We start from the raw sequence: 19,617 nt of genomic DNA on the forward strand, positions 1-19,617 counted from the left end.
CAGGATGGACTGCATTTGGCAAATAGCATGGCACTTTTGATAACCCTAAGCTGCTCAATGAAACGAAATCCCATTCTTAACACCACTATTCCTCCAGTAGTACTATATGTAATCATGTAATACTACAATTTCTGAGAAATCAAACTTGAGTGAGGATCACTCACAGTGCTATAGAGTTCACAATCAGAGTGAGCATAAATAGGCCACATCATTCAGCTCACAATAAATTATTGCACAAAATATTCTAAAATATGTTATCTAAGACATGTGTGACCAGAAAAGAAAATAGGTTTATCATGTAGTAAGAGTGAAGACTGAAGTACTGATATCTATGTAAGATCATAAGACCAAGAAGAAGTCCCTCAGGATGTTGGGTAGACTCTAATTATTGCTTATGGGAAAACATGACCAAGAATAACACCTGCTGAAAAGTATTAAATCATTAGGTTGTAATCAACACAGTAAAAGGGAAAAAAAAGATGAAAGCTAAGGCAGGAATCTCAAGACTAATAAACAGAGTGGCTTAATATTTTTAATATTATAAAATTAATGTCGGTAATTTAAAGATAAAGAATGAATGAGTTGTGACGCAAACTAAAGGTCATTAAAGAATAACATTTTAATTATTATTTGTAAAAGTTATCTTGGAAATAAGAGTATGGAATGGAAAGGATTCTTGTTTGGGAGTGAGAGGAAGATGATAATGGATAATGGCAATAAGGGAGAGCTACCAAATGCATTTTCATTTCTATTTTGCCTCCTACCAAAAGAATGCTCTTCAGAGTGGGAGGAATAGGACAAAAGCTATTAAACAGGAACTAATTACACCCCTCAAAAAGAAGAATCATTACAAAGTACATAACTGTCCTCAAGGAGTTTAGGTTAGGTGGTTGGGATGAATTCTATTCTGTGATATTAAATGCAGTTTTAGGTTTTATAATGGAAATAATGATGAAGAATAACAGAAAAGAGAGCTGTGTGTCATTACTAGAGATAGGCAAATGACCTTATTTTCAAAAGAGAGGATCCCACAAAGAATAAGACTAAATGGGGCAGCTAGGTGGCGCAATGGATAGAGCACCAGCCCTGGAGTCAGGAATACCTGAGTTCAAATCCAGCCTCAGACACTTAACACTTACTAGCTGTGTGACCCTGGGCAAGTCACTTAACCCCGATTTCCTCACTAAAAAAAAAAAAAAAAAGAATAAGACTAAAATACATTCTCTGAATATTTCTTGAACCTATTGATAAATGAGTAATTTTTGAATACAAGGAAGGAAAATGGTGGCAGTACAATGTTAGTAAAGATTTCTTAGGGCTAAGATATACCAAGGTAACTTTATTTCTTTTTTTGCCTCTCTTTTGACAGTGTCATTAAATTGGTAAGTCAGAGGATTGACATAAGTATAGATAACATGCAAGCAATTTATGTGATTTACAATTTGAGATTTTGCTAAAGGTATTACATGTTGCATTTCTATATGTGACTTTTGTGTTCATTTTGCTACAGGAAACAGCAAAGCAAATGTTAGATATGATTTATCTTTATGCTTATTATGCTTTTGGATAATTACCTATGGCTGTTACATGAGAATTGGTGAATATTTATGATTTAAATTATAGCTTATAATTTCACCTGTGTGTCTGATATGATGTGCAAGGATTTACCTTTACACTATATCAGAAGGCTGCTCATGAGCCCTATAGCAAGGCAACATCATCCAGGAATAATATTATTACATGGGAATACTTCCAGCAGGTGCTCATCATCTCATACCTTGATTATTGTAATAGCCTGCTGAGGGGTCTACCTACCTCATGTTTCTTCCCACTCCAATCCATTCAATCTCCATTGAACCACTAACATGATTTTCCCAAAATTCAGGTCTGACCATGTCATCTTCCTACTCAGTAAACTACAGTGGCTTCATATTTTCTCCAGGAGCAATTACAAAAATACTCTGTTTGGCATTTGAAGCCCTTCATGACCTAGCCAGTATATAATTACCTTTCCAGTATTCTTATACCTTACTCCCCAATACATACTCTTTGTTCCAGTGGCACTGGTCTCCTGGTTTTCCACAAACAATTTCAAATCTGGACATTTTCTCTGACTGTTCCCCATGCTTGGAACATGCTTCCTTTCCACTCCAAATACTTATTTCCCTTTCTCAATCCCACTTTCTACAGGAACCCTTCACAAAAAAATCCTTCATAATTTTATTGCCTTACTCTTGTTAATTTTTTCCTATTTATCTTGTATATAACTTTCTATGTATATATTTGCTTGCATGTTGTTTCTCCCATTGGATTGTAAACTCCCTAAGGGCACAGATTGTCTTTTTGTTTGTTTTGGGTTTTTTTTTGCAAGACAATGGGGTTAAGTGACTTGCTCAGGGTCACACAGCTAGTAGGTGTCAAGTGTCTGAGGCCGGATTTGATCTCAGGTTCTCCTGATTCTAGGGCCAATGCTTCATCCACTGGACCACGTAGTTGCCCCTACAGATTGTCTTTTGCCTGTTTTTGTATCCCCAGTGCTTAGCACAAAGCCTGGGACATAGTAGGCGGTTAATAGGTGTTTATTCAATAAAGATTGATTAACTTGCAAAATGCTTATGAAAATCTCATTAAGTAGGATGATATGGAATGTAATAACCCAGAGGGAGCAGTGAAGAGCTTAAGGGAAAATGTCAGTTCATATGGCACATGCTAATGGTTAGAGAAATTATTAGTAGATTAGGTGACTGAGAAATAGTAGTGGTGTTCTGGATTCTACTGGCATTTGGGAAGTGGGAATAGAGATGAGGCAGTGACCCCATGGAGACATATATAGCACATATGATACTAGTATGGTGTTCCTCAGTGCTCACATCTAACAACCCTGATATCTTAGCCACAGACTCCTGATCATCCAGTCTGAGATGAATAATATTTCTGTGCCAGGCTGAAAGTGAAGGGGACTGATTAAAGTAGAACTTATTTCAAGCTAAATATCAGTGTCATGATATATACTGATTATGTACTTCTCCCACTGTATTAAGAATTTGAGGGAATGGATGGAGATCTTCTTACAGTATTCTTTGGAGACATAGAAGTTATTGGCATTGAAGGTAGTTATAAAAGTATGATTATTCAATTCTTTGTTATTATCTTGCTATTTTCTTCATTATTTGACATTTGCTTTGAAATTATGCATTTATTTGACATATTTTGGCAAAAGGTCATTAGTAAGGGGCTCAGAATTGTGGATTTAAGAGGTGCTGTCCTGAAAGGCCTGGGAAGATTTATTTGAACTGATATAGAGTGAAATGAGCAGAACCAGGAGAATGCTGTGCACAGTGACAGCAATGATGTTTGATGAAGAATTGTGAATGACTTAACTATTCTTAGAAATACAAGGATCCAAAACATTCCCAAAGGGCTAATGATGAAGTATACTACTGTTCACCTCCAAAGAAAGGACAGATATTGATTGAACACAGATTGAATCGTGCTATTTTTTACTTTATTTTTTCATTTTTATCTTATTCAATTTTTCTTATACAAAATTACTAATATGTTAATATTTTAAATAATTGCATATTTATAACCTACATCTAAATACTTACGACCTCATGGAGGAGGGAGGGAAGGAAGGGTAGAATGTGGAACTCATAACATTAAATAAAAATAATAATTCTATAAAACAAGATTGATAAAGCTATGACTGGACAGGATTGACCATGCTCAAAATAGTAAACAAGCTCGTTTAGAGCATCAGGAAGTCCCCTGATAACATCTCTTCTAGTCATATAAGGAGGATTTTCAAATAACTTAAATGATCCATGAAATTAGGGGCAAACATGATACTGAGTTCAGTTTATGGCCAATAATTGAAAAATAAAATGAGCAAAGAAAGCAAAAAAAAAAAATTGCTCTCTTGGAATAGCAAACAACCTGACAAGTAGTGAAAGGTCCCAGAACCACATAGAGACATGAATTGTCCTGCAGTAGAGGATATAAGACACAAAAGATTAGGTCCACCTTAAAGTAGATGTTGTTTTTAGGTCTACTGTATGTCCTGAAAGTATGTGAAAATTTTAAAAAGATCAGATAATCCAGGTCACAAGGAAAGATTCTGTAATATACCTGGGAGTTTCTCTATAGACAAATAGTCTTTTCTAAAATTGATCAGACTGTTCTTTTCAGTCAACTCCTCCAGTTAAAAAATGTAAGTAATGAGGCAACCACAGAATGAGCCATGGAAGAAGCATTCACCACGGACTTGGTTTTGGTAATGCTCAAGGATCTCTCCACTCTCTGTTGCTTGGTTGGTTAGACAGATGTTAGCAAATTATGTTGGTGAAGAAATAAGGTCGTCTTTGATGAGATATACGGAAGTCAATGGTGGTGGACTAGATACATATAATGAATGATGGTCCACAATAGAAAAAGTCAGCTATGGTAAGGAGCTCTTGTGGAGGGGAAGGAAAGGGGAATTGAAAGGGAAAATATGAAGAGGGAAGGATAAGCATTTATATAACTTCTATGATAATCTAGGCACTGTGCTAAGTGTTTTGAAAATATTATCTCATTTGATCCAAACAACAACTCTATGAAGTAGAGCTGGTTTTTTTATAGCTGAGGAAACTGAGGAAAAAAGAGAGCAAATGATCTACCTATGGTGACACACCTGGTAAATGTCTGAGGCAGGGTTTGAACTCAGGTCTTTCTGAATGTAACTGCAGTTTTCTGTCTACTCCACCACTAGTTGCCTCTGGAATTCAGTATCTGAGACAGTTCACATTTATTCAAGATATCTTTGTGAACAAGAGAGAAAGATGTGAAATATATAATAGTAGAGTGAAGGAGATATGGTACTGACTGAATGACAAAGGACAAACAGTAGTGATTAATGGAGTTGTGTCATTGTGGAGTGATTTCTGTAGTGGAGTGCTACAGGGATATGTCCTTGACCTGTTCTGATCAATGTTTTTGTCACTGGCTTAGATGAAAGCATAGATTACGTCCTTATCAAATATACAGATGGTATGAAAATTGGTGGGATATCTAACATCCTGGATGACAAAATCAGTCTCCAGGAAGATCCAGACAGGATGAAATAATGAGCCAAATTTAATATAATGAAATAAAATAGGAATGAATATAAATTTCCATGTTGAGCTTTAAAAAAAAAAATCTGCCTGAGGACAAGAGCAGGAAGAAGTGGCCCAGCAGCTATTCATGTGAAAAAAGACTTAAGAGGTATAAGTGGAATGCAAAATCAACATGATTCAACAATGGAACATGGCACCCCAAAATGCCAGCAGGCATCTTGGGCTTCATTAATTGAAGAAGAGTATCTGGGATAGGGGAATTACAATTCTATAATAGTCTGTCTTGTTAAAACATAAATGGATTATTTTGTCCAATTCTGGGTACCACATTTTAAAAGAAGGCTGACATGTTGTAGAGTATCAGCAAGAGAATCAGTTGAAAGAAAAAGGGATGCTTACCTTGAAGAAGATAAGACTTGGGGGCTGGGTATCAAAGCTGTCTTCAAATATTTAAAAGGATATAATGTGCAAGAGTGGTTATACTTATTCTTCTTTGCCCCAGAGGGCATTAGTAGGAACAATGGGAAGAAATAATAGGGAAATAGATTTCAGCTTAATATAATGAAAAAATTACTCACAATTAGAGTAGTCACAAAAAGGAATGGGCTGCCTTGGGAGGTAATGAGTTCCCTATCAGTAGAACTCTTCAATCAGTTGCCATATGAAAACTTCTCAGGAATAATGTAGAATGGATTTCTGTTTCTAGCAAAGCTTGACCTAGATGATTTCTGAAGTTTTAACTTTTATATTCTGGGTATCTCTACTCACCTCTATATCTAGCTAGGTAAAATAATACATCTGTAAAAATTGATATTCATAAATCAGACAAATAAAGGTTTTGTTATTCAAATTACAAAAGTTTCCCCTTCCTCATTTTTCTCCTCTTAGGGGTTTTTATAAGGTTCCCCTAGTGCATTTAAATATAATTTAGCTTTTACATTATTTTTTAAAATCTTTACTTTTTCAAAAGCACATATTTGTATTTGTCTTCATTTTATTCATAGGATGAATTTCAGATACAGTTATTCTCTAAGTATCCTTTCTCAAGACTTGCCATTCAGTCAAAATTACTATAGCCTCATCTCACTAATATTTGAAGAGCTAAGGCTGACTCATGACAGCATCTAATCATGATAGGAATCTAAAGTGACCTCAGTCACCTGTAGAAATGCATAGGATCACAGATCAGAGCCAGAAGGAATCTTAAAGGGGAATCTTAAAGGGTATCTCATATAATCAAGACCCCAAAGAGGAAACTGGAATCCCAAAGGGTGAAATGAATTACCCAAGGTGGCAGAGTAAGAATGTGAATTCAAGTCCAGTGTCTGAGAGACAGTGTGGAGTAGTGAGAAACAGAGTGGAGAAAGCACTGGACTTTGGGTTTGTAAGACCCAGGTTCAAATAACACTTGAGATAATTATTATTTGTGTAACTCTAGGCAAGTTACTTAGCCTTAAGGGAATCAATGAAAAAAAAATGTGAAAGAAAGTGGTCTAGCCATACCAAATCTGTATTATCAAACAAATTATCAAAACAATCAGGTACTGGCTAAGAAATGGAGTGGTGGATCAGGGGAATAGAATTGGTATGAATTATACTATAGTAAATGACTATAGTAGTCTAGTATATATGATAAACCCAAAGATCCAACTTTTGGAACAAAAACTTATTATGTATGATTAATAAAAACTTCTGGAAAAACTGGAAAACACTCTGACAAACTAGGTAGAGATCAAAATATCACACAGTATACTAAAATAAGGTAAAATAAAAGCTAAAAAGCATCTCCAACGAGATATGAACTCAAGTCTTTCTGACTCCAGGCCCATCTCTTTATCTACAGCACCACCTAGAAGTCTCAGTTTAGTCCTCGGAAAAATGAAGGGGTTGTGAAAGTCCCCATAAAATATAAAATAAAACCTCAAATTGAATTGTGGAGTGGCAGAGTCAACAAAAGGTCAGGGTAAAAAAAAAAAAATTTCTAGCCCAAGACAATTTAGGAGGTCAGAGGGAGAGATTGGTGACACAGGGTTGGAGACTGGCCCAGAGCCCATGTAGATGAAACACCATGTAGATAGGACAAGGTGGTAGTGATAGATACCTGACAATTTGTTAGAAAAAGATTAAAGGGGAGCCCAATGCTAGCCCTGGATATAGGACTAGATAATATTTGAGAATGCCATTATCTATACCCTTTTCTGGGTCACAGTTCAAGTGTGGAGAGGAACACTTTCAGTTAAGAGGGAGAAGGGGCTCTGAGGAACAATATCTCTTTCATTCTGTTCAGTGTTCCAGGAACTGTACTAAGCACTGGAGATGAAAAGAAAAAAGAAGAGAGAGAGAGAGAGAGAGAGAGAGACAGAGACAGAGACAGAGACAGAGACAGAGACAGAGACAGAGACAATCACTCCTCTCAAGATGTTGATATTCAATCATTTTCAGTCCTAACTCTGTGTGACTCATTTGGGGTTTTCTCAGCAAAGATACTGGAGTGGTTTGATATTTCCTTCTCTAGCTCAATTTACAGAGGAAGTAATTGAGGCAAACAGGGTAAAGTTATCAGAGGCTCTTCCTGAGTAAAGACCAGAGTACAGACCAGGAAAGCTGTGACCACACCACTTCCTAGATCATACCACCTTAGGGAACTTAGAAAACTGAAAACTTCCAAACTGATAGAGCTAGTCTTGAAAATAGTGGGAAAAAGCCTGAAGCTTGGGACAGTCCCCCCACTTTCTCCCCCACACACACACCACCACCACCACCACCACACACATAGACACATGCTGGGAACAAAACCCATCGTTAACATAAAGTTAAAATCAAGAAATAGTGTGGAAAAAGGAGCAAACAAAAAAAATTACCTTACCATATAAAGTTCCTATGGTGACAGGGAAGGTCAAGATGCAAACTTAGATGACAATGAAGTCAAAACAACTAGAAGCAAAGCATCAAAGAAAAATGTAAATTAAACATAAGCCCTGCAAAAATTCTTGGAAGAGCTAAAATTTATTTTAAAGATCAAATAAGAGAGATAGAGGTAAAATTAGATGTAGAAATGAGAGAGAAGGAAGAAATTTATAAAAAGAATTAACAACTTGGTAAAAGAGGCACCAAAAATACTGAAGAAAATAATAATAATAATAATAATAAGAAGAAGAAGAAGAAGAAGAAGAAGAAGAAGAAGAAGAAGAAGAAGAATTGGCCAAATGGAAAAAAAAGAAGTACAAAAAAATCACTGAAGAAAATAACTTCTTAAAAATTAGAAATGGGCAGGTAAGACATCAGGAAACAATAAAACAAAGCCAAAAGAATGAAAAAAAATGGAAGGAAAAGTGAAATATCTCTTCAGAAAAATAACCAACCTGGAAAATAGATCAAGCAGAGATAATTTAAAAATTATTGGACTATCTAAAAGCCATGATCAAAGAAAAAGCATAGACATTATAGGTCAAGCAATTATCAAGGATTTGTGTGTATATGTATGTTTTCTTTTGTAATATGACTAATATAGAAATATTTTGAATGACTTCATATGTAGAATTGATATTATATTGTTTGTCTTCTTAGTGGGTGGAGTAGGGGCAGGAGTGAGAGATAGAAGTTAGAATTAAACATTTTAAACAATTAATGTTAAAATAGTTTTACATGTAATTGAGAAATATTTAATGAAATATATATGTGTATGTATATATATATGTGTGTGTGTGTGTGTATATATATATATATATATATATATATATATATATATATATATATATATGGTATTTTAAAATGAAGGAATTGTATTCAATATCAGTCCATCAGTAAACATTTATTTAAGTACCTGTTGTGTTTCAGGTACTGTACTAAGCACTGGAGATTAGGAAAAAAAAAGATCATCACTCCTCTCAAGATGATGACTTTCAATTGTTTTCAGTCCTGTCCAACTCTGTGTGATTCATTTGGGGTTTTATCAATACTTATACTAGAGTGGTTTGCTATTTCCTTCTCCAGCTCAATTTATAGATGAAGAAACTGAGGCAAACAGGGTGAAGTGATTTGCCCAGGGTCACACAGCTAGTAAGTGTTTGAGGCTTGATTTTGAACTTGGGTTTCCTGACTCCAGGCCCAGCACTCTATCCACTGTGCCACCTAGCTGTCCTCTCCTTTCCAGGAGCTCACAGAAAATCTATGATCCTTTGACTCCTATTATTGTGTTGTTGCTGCCCTATGCCATTTCTTCTTATTATTAGAAGAATGCCTTATCAAATGAAGTATGGCAGAAACAGTAAGAATTATAGGCAGGGAATAAACTGAGAAAGTTAAAAGAACAACTACATACTAGCTACATTTCAAAGAAGGGTAATCAAATGAATCGCTGGTGACTTTTAATTCATAAACTCTAATCACAACTAAATAATTTACCATTTTCCATATTTAACTTCTGTACAATGATAATTATTATTCATAATGATGACCCTGAGTCACTACAGGATCTCAAGTGCCTTCCGAATTTATCAAAGTACTAAATTATTTCCAGTATAGCTTTAGTGTTAAGTGCATTTTAATTTATCTGATTTCTTTTGAAAAATGAATAATTTGTGATTCTGTCACTAATGATAGTATGAAACTAGTGAAATAATTTGATCTTTCTAGGCCTCAAGTTTTAAATAAGAAATTCTTGGTTTAGAAGATCTCTAAGATTCAAAGTTTCGACCTTCTTCCAGCTCTAAAAGTATATCATTCTATATATCTTATTTGGTAAGCTTCAATTAATTAGAGAAATCTATTCTTTAACTATTCTGGATAAAGAGAAGTTTGCCATATAATTTTTCATGAAAACATTTCAACAAAAATTAAAAGAATGAATATCATATCACTTAAATTTTTTTATACATGGTATCATCCACATAGTGTCAAAGCTTTAGTACTTTGTAAATATCATACATTTCCAGAATAATTATTATACTCCCTAGAGATTAGCTGAAATTCTCAACAATAGTTATTCCGTAACTTGGAATTTTGAAATGTCACATTAACAGGATAGTGTTACTGTAGAGATCCCACAGAATTAAAAAGCAAAAATGAAAGTGTATGCACAACCTGGTGGTGGTTTAAGATCTCAAACAAAGAGACTGGGAATACCTATAAAAGCTTTTCATATTCATCCTGCTTATTCATCTTTGCAATCTGTGTGACTTGGGGGCTTGTCAGTTTCATTTTGGTTTCTAAGATCTTAGACCTGCCAAATCTGCTGCTTGCTACGTGTGAATTCTGAGGAACAACTTAACTTTTTTATTCCCTCCTTTACCATGACAACTATCTCAGCTTTTAATGCAATTTAAGCACAGATTTAACAAATCTTCTTTTGTATTAGGCTTAAGAACATTTGAAAAAATATCCATTTGAGGACTATATCAAACACACTAAGTAGTTAAGTAGTTGGCACTTGTTACAGCAGGGTATGCACTGTGTTTAACCTACATGTTGGGGCTTTTAACTCTACATATTATTTATGATTACTCTGTCATTACCATTATTAAGATACATCCTTGATATTGACGTAAGTTATTTAGAAATGTTTCTCTTCATTGCTTGCAGGCAATTGAATTTTTCTCCTACACCTTGGGCTCCTACAATTTAAACTTCCCTTTGAGAACCACATTTCTGGAGGGGTTATTTCCAACATCTCCCCCAGACCTTAATATCTCCATAGAGGAGGAAAGGGCCTCAGGCCATAAGCAGCTGACACCCCCCCAGGCAATCTGTAGCTATACAACTGTGATCTGAAACTGTAACTGTGAAATGTACAATCCTGGACAGATTTGTGTGTTATTATTGTTGTTTTCTTTTGTATATATACTAGATATTATACATAACACATATAATATAATACGGAGACATATATTTCTCTTTTGAGACAGAATGGGGAAATCATTTTGCTATGACATTAAAAAAGAGGCAAGGGAAACTTAACTCCTAAAGAGTATATTCCTTTTTCAGTGTGCACATGAAACTCCCACTGACATTGATGGCAGTTATGCAGATGCATGCAAAGGAAAATAGACCCTTTAACATTAAACATCAGATTTGGACTTCCCCTGAGAATACTGGGTACCAGAGAGGCTGTGAATGATGCATCTTAGCTGAATTTGCTTCACCCATAAATCAGACCAGAATCCTACTTTTACTAGACTTCTTCTATACTAGCCTTCTGGAAACCTAGTATAGCTCACAAGCAAGTGAAATTATATTTCACACTGAGTCTAAATACATTTACCAAAATGAGCTTCAAACAATTAAATGTGACACATGATTTTTTTTCCCCCTCTATTAATCCAGTGGCCTAATAATTATCTCCTCTGGTTTAATATGACTTTTTCTATAGTGTCAATTTCTTGAGGTGGGATTAGTTTTCCATTTTTCTTTATTTTTTGTGTGTGTAAGTGCTGCCTGTTTACTTAACAATATTTGGCTTTGCCTAATGATATGTACAGAAGACAGTGCTAAGTGGAACATCAGCTGTTTACATCAGCTCTAACAATTAATGCATGTTAATTTTTAATTACACTGATTGTACTAGAGGCAGAATGTATGTTTTTTCACAGAACAGATGTACTAGTCAGCTTTGCTGGTGAACATGCATATCGATTAGATGTTGATGCTGCCAGCATCTCAGCCAAGTCTGCGAAGAGCGTCGGCTTCTAATGTGCTCATAAGTTTATGGCGTAGAGTCCTGGTGGAGGCAATACAGCTCAATGTTATATACTCTCATGTTTACAGATAATCACAAGATGTCTGTTTTGTGGTTAGCAACCAATGACAGTTGAGGAAAAGTGAATAGGTAAAAGGACAGCCAAAGGTGTCCTTAATCCTTACTCTTGAGTAGCTCTTTCTGTCACGGGCCTGCCTCTGAATACTTCTCCAATTTAATTTGCCATGAGAAGACTGTTTTCCACTCTGCCTATATAGATTTCCTCTGAAGAGAGCTAAAATTAGTGTGGGTAAGAGAGATTGTGCCCCTAGATACTGATTTTAGAGGGCATTATCAGTATAGAAACCACTAAGCTTAGCACCTACTTAGCAAGAAGAATTAAAATAGGAAGCTTCCAGATGGTGAGATGGGATGATCTCTACCTTGCCCTCTTTTGTCCTCTTCCCTCAAATGAGGGCATGCTTCAGGCTGTTTACTCAAGATGCAATTTGGGGCACTTGCCCTGAGTGTGAAAATTATTAGTTCACAATTGCCACCAAAGCAAAGAAATCAGAAAATGATATTCAATAGATTTCTCTGTATCTTTGGAATTCTCTATCACTGGGGCTAGGCTAGGGAATACACAGAGTGATCTTTGGCAGATATTCACCCTCGACCATTCAACAGGCATTTGATGCTTATCACTGTGAGAACCTCAAAAAGGAGAAAATGGATAGTGTGCTTAGAGACACTTAGTGTCCTGAAAACACCTAGAATTTATTTAGTGAAGATAATCCCAACACCCATGAAACTGTGGGCGAAGTTAAATGTAATACTGTCTAGTGATGTATGCAAGTTTACAAACAAGGTGTATCTCTCTGGTCTGGAGTAGTCAAGTGCTTGATGGTTTAGGTGGAATTTGAGGATGGATAGGCTCTGGATAGGTGGGAGAGGAAGAGGTCATTTCAGGTATGAGGAAAAGCATGACCAAAGGCCATGGAGGTGGAAATGACCATGGGGGAGGTTTTGGAGGATGAGCAGAAATCTGGGTGGAAAAAACCAACATACTATTGGACAAAGAGTGGGAAATAAAGTTAGCTAGAGGGTTCCAGAATTCCTTATGCGAGAAACAGGTATTGTAACAAGTTTTCCATTTTCTCTGTCCCTTTTGCAGACAGACACAGCCAGAGACACAGACAGAGAGACAGACAGACACACACCACACCACACCACACCACATTCAGGGCTTCCCTGACCTTGTTCTCTGTCATCAACCTGTCTCTCAGCATGCACTGTGAGACTCTCCTTCCTCACATTGTTTCATACCATGTTCTTTGAACCTCACCTTTGCACTTACATTTTAATCTGTATTCAAGTTATTTCTGTACCTGTGGATTATTGTACTTATAACCACAGGATTTAGAATTTAGAGACCATTGAGTCCTACCCTCTCATTTTGTAGGCAAGGAGACAAGTCTAGAGAGATTAATTTCTCCTGAATCACACAGGTAGTAAGCAAAGCCACAGAAGCAAAGAACTGGCTCTGGAGACAGAGAACCAGGATTGGAAGTTCACCTTCAACACTTATTAGCTGTGTGACTATGAAAAAGTCATTTAACCTAAATGAACCTCAATTTCTCCATCTATAAAATGGGAAAAATAATTATCTTTCAGGGTTTATGTATCAAAGAAATTAATGTGCATAAAGCAATTTGTAAGCTCCGGGTATATGAAAATTTGTTGCCATCTTAAAATAACAGCTTGGATTTCAACCTAGATATTACCTTCTCTATTAGACTGTAAACACCTGTAGGGAAGACTGTGCATATTAGTGTCTTGTGTGTTTTGAAAATAATAGGTGCTTAAAGAATAGCTGTGGAAATGAATTATATGGGCCACCTCACCAGTAGAGTCCATGCCACCATTAGGCAGGTGTAGTGGGTATGACATTCCCTTTTCACAAGCAAAAGAGACCATCTCACACTTAAATCTGTGAATTATACAAACTGTTTTTGACTTCTGGAAACCATTCATCAAGTCTAACCTGCTCTACATAATGTATAGAAAATTGGCCTTGGAATAAGGTCAGACATGTTCAAATTCTTTTTCTGGTATATTCTGGCTATATGACCTTGGGAAAGTTTATTTAACTTCAGTACTCCAGGCAACTCTCTAAATTGTTAAAACAATGCTAATCCTCATTTGGCAGAAGTGTCCTAATCTAGAGTTCTTAATACTAATGTAGTCACTGATCTTATTAAAAAACAAAAACAAACAAAAAAACCCCCAAACCTCCTGAATTTTTATCTCCTATCCTGTCTCTAGACTTGTGAAGCTCCTTTTTCTTCATCTCCTCATTTGCTACCAACTACTTGTTGGAGGTGTTATAAAGGGGATTCTTAAACAAGTATGTCAATCCAGATGGCCTCTGAGGTTTCTTCCAATTTTGAGATGGAGTGACTCTTTATTCCAGGCAACGTCCATACCACTGTGTCTCAATAAGACTGATGGAAGACAAACTTGTTCTACTCCCTTCCTTCTTTCTCCCAACTAGGTCACAGGTCAAATGGAAGAGAGCAGACTACCTTTGATCCTAGGTATTTTAAAAATTTGATTTTTTATTGCATTTTTAGAGTTATTTATACTTTTTACAATATATTTATTTCTAATTATGTCCCTCCCATTTCCTTAACCAGCAAGCCTTCCCTTTGACCAAAGATTCTTGAGAAAAAAAGTTCAATAAAACATATAATCAATCCTAAATATTTTTAACCAATATGGAAACTGACCATTTTCCAGTGATATGTAATAATCTTATGTCATGTTCAATTAATTCCCTAAATATACTTAGCTTCTTCACCAAATAGTAACTAAAGGACAGTCAGGTCCTTTAATTTCTTTCAATATTATATCTGATTCTATCTGGGCCTACCTGGTTTCTTGCAAATGCCTCAAGAAAGCACATGGACAGGGTGAATTTGGTGATGTACTGAGGACTAGGAATCCATTTTTACTGTTCATTCACAGGTCCTGAGAAAAAATCTGGAAAAGAAAGGCAGGAAACACAGATATACCTTCCCTCCTCAGACCACACATAATGAAGAGATTGAAGAAACTAAGAAGAAAGATGGGTGACTGTGTAAGAAGTTACTATGAAGACTAAAGAAATAACAGAAGAAAAAGGGGGCTCCACAGAATACTAGGAAGAGTATTTTGGTCAATGGGCATACTAGAGAGCAAGCCAGCCACAGAGTCAGGAAGACTTAGGTCTAAGTCTCACCTCTTAAAAGATAGTTGTTTTATTTTTTGTTTTTGTAACCCTGGGCTTGTCACTTCAACTTCTCAGTACATCAGACAAGTTGAAAAAGGCTTAAATTTCAAGAAGGAGTTTATCTGAACTGGCAATGGAAATTTGTCAACAGGTATGGCAAAGAACAACAGGAAACAACCCCAGTATCCTTTGTGTTCCTTTCTTCCTCTTCTGTTTCAAATTATTCTTTCAGGCTACTGATCTCTTTTCCAATTCTCCATTTCCTTCTGAACTTGGATTTTGTCTTTCATTTTCAAGGCTGATACCTCAGGCTAGCATTGTCCTGAACCCAACAGGTACAAAATGTGTGCCTCCTGAATGAAGTCAAGAATAGAATAACATTTGGTTGAGATAGAGGCTGGTTGAGGTAGAGGTAAAGACAATTGTGAATTATGACAGTTGTGTAGGTAGGTATGTGTCTATGTAAGTGTGTATGTATCTCCAAGATTTGCATAGCTGGCTGCTTCAGTTTCCTAAAAGATTTCGCAATATTAAAATACAAAGTACTGTAAGTGGAAATATCCATGTGCATGGATTGCTGTGCTACTTATCAATAAATAATCAAAGGATAGGCAGATTTTTAATGAGACTAAACTTCATTGTTGCAAATCATTCTGGTCAAACCCTCATTTTATGGGTGACTATAGCCTTCAGCTATAGACAGTTTTATAGGTATACCAAGGAACTCAATTGGAAAAAAAAACAAGATTATTATATTGCACTAAAGCCTTCATTGGCCTACACAAATAACCAACTTATTTCCCTATTAACTGCTTAAAGAGGAAACAGCATAGAGTAGTGAATAGAAAGCTGACCTAAAAACCAGGAAAATGGGAATCTGATTCCTTCCTCTGCTACCGAATTGTGGTGTGATTCTGGGTAAGTTAGGGGACTCTAGGCAACTCTTTTAATGTATAAGTGGCAAAGAAGGTCCTAACCTCTATTGGTAAGCTCCTCTGTGAGGATCTTACTCTATTAATGAAATAAAGGGTCCAGTCCCCATCTCTACCTTTCTACTTACAGCTAACACTTTTACAAAAGGTGCCCTTTGATAAAACTATGCCCATGCTACTTTAGTGGCTTCTTTTAACATAGAATGTATGAACTTTTCTTTAATACTTATAAAATACTATTCAGTGTAATTATTTTCCATTGTAATCCTAATATATTCTATTTTGGTATTTAAAAAATATCATTCTGAGAAGTCATCCATACCTCCAGAATGCTGAGGGGCATGGCACCAAAAAGGTTAATAACTCCTGATCTAAATGTTCCGGGGGGCCTCCACTTCAGTAGCTATAGTGTCAGAAAAGAAATAATTACTACTCTCGATTCAATTTATGTACTAATGCTACAATTTGAACTCAGGTCTTCATGACTTCACTCTATCCACTGTGCCACCTCACTGCCTCTAGTGTGTAATAATATGATTCAACAGGACCATAGGTTTGGAGTATAGGCAGGAACTTTAGAAGTTATCGAATCAAATCTTATTTTGCAGATAAAAAACTGAGGCCTACAGTGGTTAAAGGACTTATCTAAAGTCATGCAAGTAGTATATGGAAGAGTTAATCCTCTTGGACAAAGACTTAGCCAGGCTAGGAGCTAATAAAAGACAGTGAAAGAAATTGTAAATTCAGGAAAATGGGTGGATTCCTCCTCATTATGTTTACTCAGATACATCTGGGGAAATTTAGATTCTCTTTTGTGTCAAACAGATCCTCTGCAAAATCCAGTAGTCTTTCCATTGCTGGAAGGCTGCCTCCCAAGGAGCATTCATTAAACACCAGTCATATGACAGAGTGTTTCAGGCCCTGTGCTAAGGACTAGTGATACAATGATAAAGGGAACAGAAGGGGACAGTCTCCTGGAGACTAGAGACAGATCATAGAGCTAGGGTGTGGATATCTCTTTTTCTTCTTAGATAGTAATGGAAGATTGTTTTGTTATTGTTTTTGCTTTCGTTTTTTTTGTGGGGCAATGGGGGTTAAGTGACTTGCCCAGGGTCACACAGCTAGTAAGTGTCAAGTGTCTGAGGCCAGATTCAAACTCAGGTCCTCCTGAATCCAGGGCCGGTGCTCTATCCACTGTGCCACCTAGCTGCCCCCCCACTTCATTTTCAAAGAGTATCATGACGTTAGGGTGATGTCATGACTTGTACTGAATTGGATTTAAGTGAGGGAGGGCTGTGCAAGGTCATCAACCTCACTCTTTCCTCCAGATAAATCTGGGTCCAATGGCAAGATATATAACAAGACAACTGGAGATAGCCCCAGATATTTTAAGGAAATTGGGGTTAAGTGACTTGCCCAGGGTCACACAACTAGTACATGTCTGAGGTAAGATTTGAACTCAGGTTCTCCTAATTCCAGGGCCAGTGTTTTATCCACTGAGCCACCCAGGTGAAGAGGAAGCACATTCTAGTACCTGGTACAAAGATTGGAAATGGGATCATGATTTTAAAATTTCTGGGTAATTAATCATTTTATTAATAGTGCTAGCATGTTATTAATAAAAGAGGTCAATGGCACTGTTGAATGGCAAAGACCAATCATGGCAGTAGGCTCACAGTTTATATGACCTTGGAAGTTTGGGTGTACCTGAACCTGGCAATTAACTCTCTGACTGCTTAACAATTAATGAGAATGAATATTATAATGAGAAGTATACTATATTACAATGAGGTTCTTAAGGTATGTGACTCTAAGCATTCAAATCTTGGTCAAAGAGACTTATCAATTTTCATATCACCTGTTTGACACAAAAGAGAATCTAAATTTCCCCAGATGTATCTGAGTAAACATAATGAGGAGGAATCCACCCATTTTCCTGAATTTACAATTTCTTTCACTGTCTTTTATTAGCTCCTAGCCTGGCTAAGTCTTTGTCCAAGATTTCCCACAGTTTGATTTTTGGATGAGGAAGTAGAAAAAGGGAAAAAAAAAACCTTGGTCCTAATTTAATAATTAGTTACTAAATACAAGAAAGAAACAATCATTTCTCTCAGATCCTCGGTTCAGGGGATCACTAGAAGATACAGTTTTCTTTTAAAGTAGAATGTGAAGGGCAGTAATATGAAATAAATTTTAAAAATCTAGGTTGGAATATTTTAGAGATAATTTAGCTGTAGTGTTAAGATCCAGAGACACTAGAAACAAGCAAAGAAGTTAGGAGGATAATGTAATAACAGTCCAAGTGCAAGATACATGTGGCTGTATTAGGGTTGTAGTTATGGGAATGAAGAGATGGGAATAGATAAAAGAAATCCCATGGATGGAAAACTGAGTTTTTCTCACTGTACAATTTCCTATTTCAATGTTGGTAATATTGGGAGGGGGGGACTTGGGACCTGGATGGGGGGCTAGCTCACCCAAGGAATTAGAGTCTCATAGCTAATTTTATAAAAATAAAAAGAGATTTATTAGGAGAGAGGAATATATGACCAGGAGACAGAAACACTATGTAGACTGTCTCACTGAGTAAGAGAAGAGCTGGGTTTTTTTGTATGTTTATAAACAAAAGCTGTATGCAAAACAACTGGGAAGGGCAAAACAACTAGAGGGGAATTCCTACAGTTTGACTAATGGGCAATCAGCACCCATCTATATCAATATATCATCTTTGTTCCTTGCAAACCAGGGTTTTTGTTTGGTTGTTTGTCTTTGCTCTGTCACACTGCATTCCTAAGTTTGGAGGCAGAGCTATTTTTCACTTGGGAAAGTTTAAGGATCCCTTTGAGGTTACGGTCCCTTTTCCCACAAAAATAAATACTATTTTCATTAATATGCAATAATGAACAAAGTACCTTTCCTCTCTGGGCACTGCTTCCCTCATTTGTAAAATGAAAAAGTAGATTCTAATTTAATTTTTATATCTACCAGTCTTCAAGTTTATCTATGACTCTCTATAGCCTATTTTTAAAAGCAAAGTTTTGGCAAGTACTTCCTTCAAAATCCACTGCTCCCCCAAATCATTACTATGCTAAAAAAAATCCACTAGACTTGTGCAAAAAAAAAATGTGGAAATGGCTACCATGTGAGGCAATGCATTTTCATTCAAACAGATTCTAGATGACTACTTGTCAGGGATGCTATGGAGGAAATTCATCTATCAGTCTTGGTCAGCTAGACTAAATTATCTCTAAGAATCCTATCAACCTCTAAGATGCTATAATTCACCTTGGGTGGCTTCTGTTCAGTCCTTTGGAAACAATGACACTAGGGTTTCGGAGGAGGTTTGGTTAGCTTTCTGCCCCAAGAAGCCTGGGCTTTGCACCATTGTCATAAACTATTGTCATCTTGGACAGGGGAGATGTAAGACAGAAATCATCATTTTACTGATGTCTAACCATTGTTTGTCTTAAGTTACTCCATGCTCACAGCCCTGTTTGGGAATCATGGCTGTGAAATTACATCCCAACATCCGACATCTTTTTGGTTTTGTTATTCCTTTGAACCCTTGCTTAATCCAGCATAAACTTTGGTTTACTTTCTTCCTTCATGACTTGGCCTTCACACTCTTGGTCTTGCAAGGGGGTT

The sequence above is a fragment of the Dromiciops gliroides genome, chromosome 3 (genome assembly GCF_019393635.1).
Source record: "Dromiciops gliroides isolate mDroGli1 chromosome 3, mDroGli1.pri, whole genome shotgun sequence".
NCBI lineage: Eukaryota > Metazoa > Chordata > Mammalia > Microbiotheria > Microbiotheriidae > Dromiciops > Dromiciops gliroides.